Here is an 11394-nt window from a genome sequence, read left to right on the forward strand (position 1 = left end):
TATGTCTGTGTGTGTACATCTAACGACCTTACCCTGCTATAAAACCTTGAACATCTGTCTCCCTGCTTTGTTATGCCGGGAAAGATGTATGTCTGTGTCTGTACATCTAACGACCTTACCCTGCTATAAAACCTTGAACATCTGGCTACCTGCTTTGTTATGCCGGGAAATATGTATGTCTGTGTCTGTACATCTAACGACCTTACCCTGCTATAAAACCTTGAACATCTGTCTCCCTGCTTTGTTATGCCGGGAAAGATGTATGTCTGTGTCTGTACATCTAACGACCTTACCGTGCTACACAAACTTGCACCTCACACTCACACTAACCTGTATCAACCTGTATCAACCTGTGTTGATCTGCGTGTTGTCAGGTGTCACACTCACACTAACCTGTATCAACCTGTGTTGATCTGCGTGTTCTACCCGTGTCACACTCACACTAACCTGTATCAACCTGTGTTGGTCTGCGTGTTCTACCCGTATCACACTCACACTAACCTGTATCAACCTGTGTTGGTCTGCGTGTTCTAACCCGTGTCACACTCACACTAACCTGTATCAACCTGTGTTGATCTCCGTGTTCTACCCGTGTCACACTCACACTAACCTGTATCAACCTGTGTTGGTCTCCGTGTGCTAACCTTTGTCACACTCACACTAACCTGTATCAACCTGTGTTGATCTGCGTGTTCTACCCGTGTCACACTCACACTAACCTGTATCAACCTGTGTTGATCTGCGTGTTGTCAGGTGTCACACTCACACTAACCTGTATCAACCTGTGTTGGTCTGCGTGTTCTACCCGTGTCACACTCACACTAACCTGTATCAACCTGTGTTGATCTGCGTGTTGTCAGGTGTCACACTCACACTAACCTGTATCAACCTGTGTTGATCTGCGTGTTGTCAGGTGTCACACTCACACTAACCTGTATCAACCTGTGTTGATCTGCGTGTTCTACGTGTGTCACACTCACACTAACCTGTATCAACCTGTGTTGATCTCCGTGTTCCACCCGTGTCACACTCACACTAACCTGTATCAACCTGTGTTGATCTCCGTGTTCCACCCGTCTCACACTCACACTAACACGTATCAACCTGTGTTGATCTCCGTGTTCCACCCGTGTCACACTCACACTATCCTGTATCAACCTGTGTTGATCTCCGTGTTCCACCCGTGTCACACTCACACTAACCTGTATCAACCTGTGTTGATCTCCGTGTTCCACCCGTGTCACACTCACACTAACCTGTATCAACCTGTGTTGATCTGCGTGTTCTACGTGTGTCACACTCACACTAACCTGTATCAACCTGTGTTGATCTGCGTGTTCTACGTGTGTCACACTCACACTAACCTGTATCAACCTGTGTTGATCTGCGTGTTCTACCCGTGTCACACTCACACTAACCTGTATCAACCTGTGTTGATCTGCGTGTTCTACGTGTGTCACACTCACACTAACCTGTATCAACCTGTGTTGATCTGCGTGTTCCACCCGTGTCACACTCGCACTAACCTGTATCAAGCTGTGTTGATCTCCGTGTTCTACCCGTGTCACACTCACACTAACCTGTATCAACCTGTGTTGATCTCCGTGTTCCACCCGTGTCACACTCACACTAACCTGTATCAACCTGTGTTGATCTGCGTGTTCTACCCGTGTCACACTCACACTAACCTGTATCAACCTGTGTTGATCTGCGTGTTCTACGTGTGTCACACTCACACTAACCTGTATCAAGCTGTGTTGGTCTGCGTGTTCCACCCGTGTCACACACACACTAACCTGTATCAACCTGTGTTGATCTGCGTGTTCTACGTGTGTCACACTCACACTAACCTGTATCAACCTGTGTTGATCTGCGTGTTCTACGTGTGTCACACTCACACTAACCTGTATCAACCTGTGTTGATCTGCGTGTTCTACGTGTGTCACACTCACACTAACCTGTATCAACCTGTGTTGATCTGCGTGTTCTACGTGTGTCACACTCACACTAACCTGTATCAACCTGTGTTGATCTGCGTGTTCTACGTGTGTCACACTCACACTAACCTGTATCAACCTGTGTTGATCTGCGTGTTCTACGTGTGTCACACTCACACTAACCTGTATCAAGCTGTGTTGATCTGCGTGTTCTACGTGTGTCACACTCACACTAACCTGTATCAACCTGTGTTGATCTGCGTGTTCTACGTGTGTCACACTCACACTAACCTGTATCAACCTGTGTTGATCTGCGTGTTCCACCCGTGTCACACTCGCACTAACCTGTATCAGCCTGTGTTGATCTGCGTGTTCCACCCGTGTCACACACACACTAACCTGTATCAACCTGTGTTGATCTGCGTGTTCTACGCGTGTCACACTCACACTAACCTGTATCAACCTGTGTTGATCTGCATGTTCTACCCGTGTCACACTCACACTAACCTGTATCAAGCTGTGTTGGTCTGCGTGTTCCACCCGTGTCACACTCACACTAACCTGTATCAACCTGTGTTGATCTGCGTGTTCTACCCGTGTCACACTCACACTAACCTGTATCAACCTGTGTTGATCTGCGTGTTCTACGTGTGTCACACTCACACTAACCTGTATCAACCTGTGTTGATCTGCATGTTCTACCCGTGTCACACTCACACTAACCTGTATCAGCCTGTGTTGGTCTGCGTGTTCTACCCGTGTCACACTCACACTAACCTGTATCAACCTGTGTTGATCTGCGTGTTCTACCCGTGTCACACTCACACTAACCTGTATCAACCTGTGTTGATCTGCGTGTTCTACCCGTGTCACACTCACACTAACCTGTATCAACCTGTGTTGATCTGCGTGTTCTACGTGTGTCACACTCACACTAACCTGTATCAAGCTGTGTTGGTCTGCGTGTTCTACGTGTGTCACACTCACACTAACCTGTTTCAACCTGTGTTGATCTGCGTGTTCTACCCGTGTAACACTCACACTAACCTGTATCAACCTGTGTTGATCTGCGTGTTCTACGTGTGTCACACTCACACTAACCTGTATCAACCTGTGTTGATCTGCGTGTTCTACGTGTGTCACACTCACACTAACCTGTATCAACCTGTGTTGATCTGCGTGTTCTACGTGTGTCACACTCACACTAACCTGTATCAACCTGTGTTGATCTGAGTGTTCTACGTGTGTCACACTCACACTAACCTGTATCAACCTGTGTTGATCTGCGTGTTCTACGTGTGTCACACTCACACTAACCTGTATCAACCTGTGTTGATCTGCGTGTTCTACCCGTGTCACACTCACACTAACCTGTATCAACCTGTGTTGATCTGCGTGTTCTACGTGTGTCACACTCACACTAACCTGTATCAACCTGTGTTGATCTCCGTGTTCCACCCGTGTCACACTCACACTAATCTGTATCAACCTGTGTTGGTCTGCGTGTTCTACGTGTGTCACACTCACACTAACCTGTATCAACCTGTGTTGATCTCCGTGTTCCACCCGTGTCACACTCACACTAACCTGTATCAACCTGTGTTGATCTGCGTGTTCTACCCGTGTCACACTCACACTAACCTGTATCAACCTGTGTTGATCTCCGTGTTCCACCCGTGTCACACTCACACTAACCTGTATCAACCTGTGTTGATCTCCGTGTTCTACGTGTGTCACACTCACACTAACCTGTATCAACCTGTGTTGGTCTGCGTGTTCTACGTGTGTCACACTCACACTAACCTGTATCAACCTGTGTTAGTCTGCGTGTTCTACCCGTGTCACACTCACACTAACCTGTATCAACCTGTATCAACCTGTGTTGGTCTGCATGTTCTACCCGTGTCACACCCACACTAACCTGTATCAACCTGTGTTGGTCTCCGTGTTCTACCCGTGTCACACTCACACTAACCTGTATCAACCTGTGTTGGTCTGCGTGTTCTACCCGTGTCACACCCACACTAACCTGTATCAACCTGTATCAACCTGTGTTGGTCTGCATGTTCTACCCGTGTCACACTCACCCTAACCTGTATCAACCTGTGTTGGTCTCCGTGTTCTACCCGTGTCACACTCACACTAATCTGTATCAACCTGTGTTGATCTGCGTGTTCTACCCGTGTCACACTCACACTAACCTGTATCAACCTGTGTTGATCTCCGTGTTCTACGCGTGTCACACTCACACTAACCTGTATCAACCTGTGTTGATCTGCGTGTTCTACCCGTGTCACACTGACACTAACCTGTATCAACCTGTGTTGATCTCCGTGTTCCACCCGTGTCACACTCACACTAACCTGTATCAACCTGTGTTGGTCTGCGTGTTCTACCCGTGTCACACTCACACTAACCTGTATCAACCTGTGTTGATCTCCGTGTTCTACCCGTGTCACACTCACACTAACCTGTATCAACCTGTGTTGGTCTGCGTGTTCTACGTGTGTCACACTCACACTAACCTGTATCAACCTGTGTTGGTCTGCGTGTTCTACGTGTGTCACACTCACACTAACCTGTATCAACCTGTGTTGATCTGCGTGTTCTACCCGTGTCACACTCACACTAACCTGTATCAACCTGTGTTGATCTGCGTGTTCTACGTGTGTCACACTCACACTAACCTGTATCAACCTGTGTTGGTCTGCGTGTTCTAACCCGTGTCACACTCACACTAACCTGTATCAACCTGTGTTGATCTGCGTGTTCTACGTGTGTCACACTCACACTAACCTGTATCAACCTGTGTTGGTCTGCGTGTTCTACCCGTGTCACACTCACACTAACCTGTATCAACCTGTGTTGATCTGCGTGTTCTACCCGTGTCACACTCACACTAACCTGTATCAACCTGTGTTGGTCTGCGTGTTCTACCCGTGTCACACTCACACTAACCTGTATCAACCTGTGTTGATCTGCGTGTTCTAACCCGTGTCACACTCACACTAACCTGTATCAACCTGTGTTGATCTGCGTGTTCTACCCGTGTCACACTCACACTAACCTGTATCAACCTGTGTTAATCTGCGTGTTCTACGTGTGTCACACTCACACTAACCTGTATCAACCTGTGTTGATCTGCGTGTTCTACGTGTGTCACACTCACACTAACCTGTATCAAGCTGTGTTGATCTGCGTCTTCTACGTGTGTCACACTCACACTAACCTGTATCAACCTGTGTTGATCTGCGTGTTCTACCCGTGTCACACTCACACTAACCTGTATCAACCTGTGTTGGTCTGCGTGTTGTCAGGTGTCAACCCTGAAAGCATTCTGTCTGTACATTGTATTGTATCTTGTTTGCTGCCTGCCCTGTGTCAACCTGTGTTGATCTCCAGTGTCTTGAGGTGTCAACCTGTGTTGATCTCCCGTGTCTTGAGGTGTCAACCTGTGTCGATCTCCCTTGTCTTGAGGTGTCAACCTGTGTTGATCTCCCGTGTCTTGAGGTGTCAACCTGTGTTGATCTCCCGTGTCTTGAGGTGTCAACCTGTGTTGATCTCCCTTGTCTTGAGGTGTCAACCTGTATTGATCTCCAGTGTCTTGAGGTGTCAACCTGTGTTGATCTCCCGTGTCTTGAGGTGTCAACCTGTGTTGATCTCCCGTGTCTTGAGGTGTCAACCTGTGTTGATCTCCCGTGTCTTGAGGTGTCAACCTGTGTTGATCTCCCGTGTCTTGAGGTGTCAACCTGTGTTGATCTCCCGTGTCCTGAGGTGCCCGGACAAGATCTTGATCTCCCGTGTCTTGAGGTGCCCGGACAAGATGTTGATCTCCCGTGTCTTGAGGTGCCCGGACAAGATGTTGATCTCCCGTGTCTTGAGGTGCCCGGACAAGATGTTGATCTCCCGTGTCTTGAGGTGTCAACCTGTGTTGATCTCCCGTGTCTTGAGGTGCCCATGTCTTGAGGTGCCCGTGTCGTGAGGTGCCCGTGTCTTGAGGTGTCAACCTGTGTTGATCTCCCGTGTCTTGAGGTGCCCGGACAAGATGTTGATCTCCCGTGTCTTGAGGTGCCCGGACAAGATCTTGATCTCCCGTGTCTTGAGGTGCCCGGACAAGATGTTGATCTCCCGTGCCTTGAGGTGCCCGTGAGGTGCCCTTGTCTTGAGGTGCCCGTGTCTTTAGGTGCCCGGACAAGATGTTGAACTAACAAGTTGGAGAAGACATGATCCTTTCAGTGGCAGTGACGTCATTTGAGATAGAAGTTGTATGGGTGTCTGTTAACAGGTTTGAATGATGCCATCAGTGTGTCATGGTTTGTCAGTGACATCGTTTGAGATTGGAGTTCTATGGGTGTCTGTTTACCGGTTTGAATGATGTCATCAGTGTCTCATGGTTTGTCAGTGACGTCATTTAATTGTGATAAATGGTAAGAAACCAACGTATTGAACAAATGGATGTTTAGCTGTTATGTGATACTAGACGCTCTGATATGTGACAAATGATTGTATTGTTGGAAAGCGATGGTATATTTTGTTGGCTGTTATGTGATACCAGACGCTGTGATATGTGACAACTGATTGTATTGTAGGAAAGCGATGGTATGTTTTGTCTGCTGTTATGTGATGCGATGCAGTTTTTAGAGATAGAGTCTTTGTTGTGTAGGATCTGTTTAATATAAAAAAAAAGGATGATGATGATGATGATGATGATGATGACGACGATGATGATGATGATGATGATGATGTTACTGATATTACTGCAGTTTATTAAACATCTGATTGTTAGGTGTGATGTGCCTTTGATCACGGTGGTCCCTGCTAGCTCTGTCTGCGGTTTTCTGTCCTTTTGGACCAAGCCCTGCTGTGATATTCTGTGTATACACGTGTGTATTAGTTGTTTTTGCTGTGATATTATTTGTTTAGACTTGTGTTAGGGTTAGGGTTTTTGTGTTGTGATATTGGGTGTATAAACTTATGTTATGGTTAGGGTTGCCCTGATGACTATGAATCGTTTTATACATGTTATACCTGTTATACTTGTTATACATGTCCTGCTGTTCGACACTCGCTTTGTATGTCAACAACTATAGCTGAAGTATGCACAGAAATTTAAGCTGTGCGAAGTATTTGAAAGATATTTTTGTTAAAGCCTAAGCTCCGCAAAGTATGCCAAGAACTAGAACTGTAAAATATGTAAAGATTTATAAGCTGTGCAAAGTATGTGAAGAACTAGAACTGTGAAATATGTAAAGATTTATAAGCTGTGCAAAGTATGTGAAGAACTAGAACTGTAAAATATGTAAAGATTTATAAGCTGTGCAAAGTATGTGAAGAACTAGAACTGTGAAATATGTAAAGAATTGTAAGCTGGGCAAAGTATGTGAAGAACTAGAACTGTGAAATATGTAAAGATTTATAAGCTGTGCAAAGTATGCCAGAAACTAGAACTGTGAAATATGTAAAGAATTGTAAGCTGGGCAAAGTATGTGAAGAAGTAGAACTGTGAAATATGTAAAGAACTGTAAGCTGTGCAAAGTATGTGAAGAAGTAGAACTGTGAAATATGTAAAGAACTGTAAGCTGTGCAAAGTATGTGAAGAAGTAGAACTGTGAAATATGTAAAAGAATTGTAAGCTGGGCAAAGTATGTGAAGAAGTAGAACTGTGAAATATGTAAAGAATTGTAAGCTGTGCAAAGTATGTGAAGAAGTAGAACTGTGAAATACTGTATGTAAAGAATTGTAAGCTGTGCAAAGTTTGCCAAGAACTAGAACTGTGAAATATGTTAAGAAAGTATGTTAAGAACATTATGTAGTGCAAAACATGCGAACAAATAAAATGTTTGGGTGTATTTGTTTGGTTAAAAACAAGTAAAGAACTAAAAGATTTGTAAAATTAATTGAGTACTATACGTTTAAAGTACTTCACCAACTATACGAAGAGTGTAAACTGTTTTTAAAGAACATAAGGGTTATCGTCGCGATATAACCTTCGTGGTTGAAAACGACGTTAAACACCAAATATGGAAAGAAATAACATAAGGGTTATAACTAAGTTAGTACATAAATAACTACATTTTTTTTAAGTTGATGGAGAACTTGTATTCATATTATTTATTTCCAGCCTTATTTTTGTCTTTTTTTCAGCTTTACTTGTGTCCATTTTTTGCAGCCTTATTCTTCTCTATATTTTTTTAGCCTTATTTTTGTCTATATTATTTTAAGTACAAAAATATAAAAAAAAAGGACGACTCAGACTTTATAGGATTTATGTAACAAGCAATGTGTGAAATAAAAGCGCGAGCGCTTGACAGAGAGAGAGAGCGAGAGAGAGAGAGAGAGAGAGAGAGACAGAGAGAGAGAGAGAGAGAGAGAGAGAGAGAGAGAGAGAGTGCTCGCGAGAGGGTAAGAGAACAAGAGTGTGAACCCATTAACCTTCCCCAGTGTAGATCCAGAAGGGTGTTTAACGTGGGTCCGTGTAGATCTAGAAGGGTGTTTAATTGGTCGTGGGTCCGTGTAGATCCAGAAGGGTGTTTAATTGGTCGTGGGTCCGTGTAGATCCAGAAGGGTGTTTAATTGCAAGTATCTGTTAAAGGACCCCAACAGGCTTTTTTTAAGGTCAGATAAAGCAGTTTGGGTTGATTTAGGGTTAGGTTAGGGTTATAAAGTGGAATTCTGTATGCTGGTAGATATGACTTGTGCGATTTAACGTATGAAAGAAGCCATTGTTATTGAGCGAATGAAGACATGTTGTTAGTTAAAGCACAAAAAAACAACTGACCCTAACCCTAAGATCGCAAGGGAGAAATAGTTCCCGCGCCAGCTGACGGACATTGAGTCTTCCAAGCAAATGGTTTTCAAATAGCAACTTGAATTCGTATTACGTCTGGCACTTATTGACTTTCGTTTTGGTATCATCAGCTGCCGCAGCAGTGTTCGGTTCATGCGTGTTCACAAGCGTGTATGTTTTTTGATAATTTATATACCCGGCCTTTGATGGGTTCGTTTTTTTGCTGGTTAGCGATGCTTGCATGCTATGTGAGCAGTTGTGTTATGATTTAGACGCATTGGAAAGAAAAGCCTGGACCTACTTTTAAAAAGAACGAAAACAGAACCCCAAAAGAACACCAACAAATAATCTTGACCTACTTTTAAAAAGAAACTTGACCTACTTATGAAAAGCCCAACGACCTACTTATGAAAAGACCTACTTAAAATCCCTTGACCTACAAATAAAGAAACAAATAAAGAAAGAAACAAACAATTAAGCAAGCAAGCAAGCAAACAAACAAACAAACAAACAAACAAACAAACAAACAAACAAAAGAAAAAACAAATAAAAATAAAAACTAACCTTGTAATTTGCAGAAATCCATGGTAAAAGTGAAGACAGTGGTCCAAGGAAAGCAACTCCTGTCGAAAAGCCTGTAATAAAACAACTAAATTAGCTCCCTTAAATAAAATAGTTACAATGTGGAAAAAGAGCAAGGCAAGTAATTAACAATCTGCGCACACCCCCAAAAAGTGAACATGGAATTAGTTATGATTTTTTTTAGGTTTAAAATATTAATAAAAAACGGAGTTTTGGGTCTTTTGGAAATCTGTTTGATGCATCTAGTCCGTGACAATTATGGCTATGCCCTGAAAGTAAGAAAAGTTGAAAAATGAAGATTTTTTGTTCTTGGAAGAGAATGAGTGATTTTGCAGGTTGACATGGGGCGGGGATATAGCTCAGTTGGTAGTGCGCTGGATTTGTATTCAGTTGGCCGCTGTCAGCGTGAGTTCGATCCCAGGTTCGGCGGAAATTTATTTCACAGAGTCAACTTTGTGCGCAGACTCTCTTTGGTGTCCAAACCCTCCCCCCGTGTACACTACATTGGGTGTGCACGTTAAAGATCCCACGATTGACAAAAGGGTCTTTCCTGTCAAAATTGCTTAGGCACAGTTAATAATTGTCTACCTATACCCGTGTGGCTTGGAATAATAGGCCGTGAAAGGTAAATATGCGCCGAGATGGCTGCAATCTACTGGCCTTATATAAAACTCCATCTCACACGGCATCATTGCAGAGCGCCTAGAACTGTACCCACGGAATATGCGCGATATAAGCCTCATATTGATTGATTGATTGATTGATTGACATTATGAAGAGGTAATAGCCTAGTTTGAAGCTGTTGGAGACTGCAGTAGTGTTGGTTAGCTGAAGGCGAGTAATTAACAAAATGCGCACCCCCGAAAAAGTGAACATGGAATTAGTTATGATTTATTTAGACTTTTTGGTTTGGTACGCCAAGTGAAAAAGGTGTAAAATATTCATAACAAATTAAGTTTTGGGTCTTTTGGAAATCTGTTTAATGCATCTAGTCTGTGACAATTATGGCTATGACCTGAAAGTAAAAAAGTTGAGAAAAATGAAAAATGAAGATTTTTTGTTCTTAGAAGAGAATGTGTGATTTTGCAGATTGGCATTATGAAGAGGTAAAAGCTTACTTTGAAGCTGTTGGACACTGCAGTAGTGTTGGTTACATCAAGGCGAGTAATTAACAATCTGGACACCCTCCCAAAAAGTGAACATGGAAGTAGTTATGAATTTTTTTGACTTTTTGGGGGTATTTTTAGAACAGAATGGCTGTAGGTGAAATTGTGAAATTACGTGGAAATAATTGAAACTAAGTGCAAATAATGTAAATTAATTGTATATAAGTGTAACTAAGTGAAAATAATTTAAATTAAGTGTAAGTAAGTGTAATTAGGTGTAATGAAGTGTAATTCAGTTTAATTAAGTATAATTTAGTCTAATTAAGTCTAATTAAGTCTAATTAGGTCTAATTAATTGTAATTATGTGTAATTAATTATAATATTTGTAAATAAATGTATTAAAATGTATTTAATTGGAATTATGTGGATTTAAGTGGGATTAAGTGGAATTAGGTGGAATTAGGTGGAATTAGGTGAAATTATTCGGAAGTAAGTGGAAATATTTGGAAATAAGTGGAAATATTGGGGAATTATTTAAAATTATTTGTAATTAGTTGTAAATAATTGGGATTATTTGTAAATATTTGGAATAAATTGGATTTATTACAAATAAATTTGAATTATTTGAAATTATTTGGAATGATTGGGAATGATTTGGTTTTTTTAAAATTATTTGGAATTATTTTGAAATAATTGAAATGGAATTAAATTCTTTGGAATTTTTTTAATTAATTGGATTTATTTGGAATTATTTGGAAATAAATGCATTTATTTGGAATTAATTGAAACTATTTGGAATTAATTGGATTTATTTGGAATTATTTGGAATTATTTGTAATGATTGGGAATTAATTGGAATATTTGGAATTATTTGGAAATATTTCTTTGTAATTATTAGTAATTAATTGGAATTCTTTGGAAATATTAGGATTTATTTGCAATTAAGTGGACATATTGGGAATTATTGGAAATTCTTGGGAA

Source organism: Littorina saxatilis, linkage group LG16 (genome assembly GCF_037325665.1).
Source record: "Littorina saxatilis isolate snail1 linkage group LG16, US_GU_Lsax_2.0, whole genome shotgun sequence".
In the NCBI taxonomy this organism is placed as follows: Eukaryota; Metazoa; Mollusca; class Gastropoda; order Littorinimorpha; family Littorinidae; genus Littorina; species Littorina saxatilis.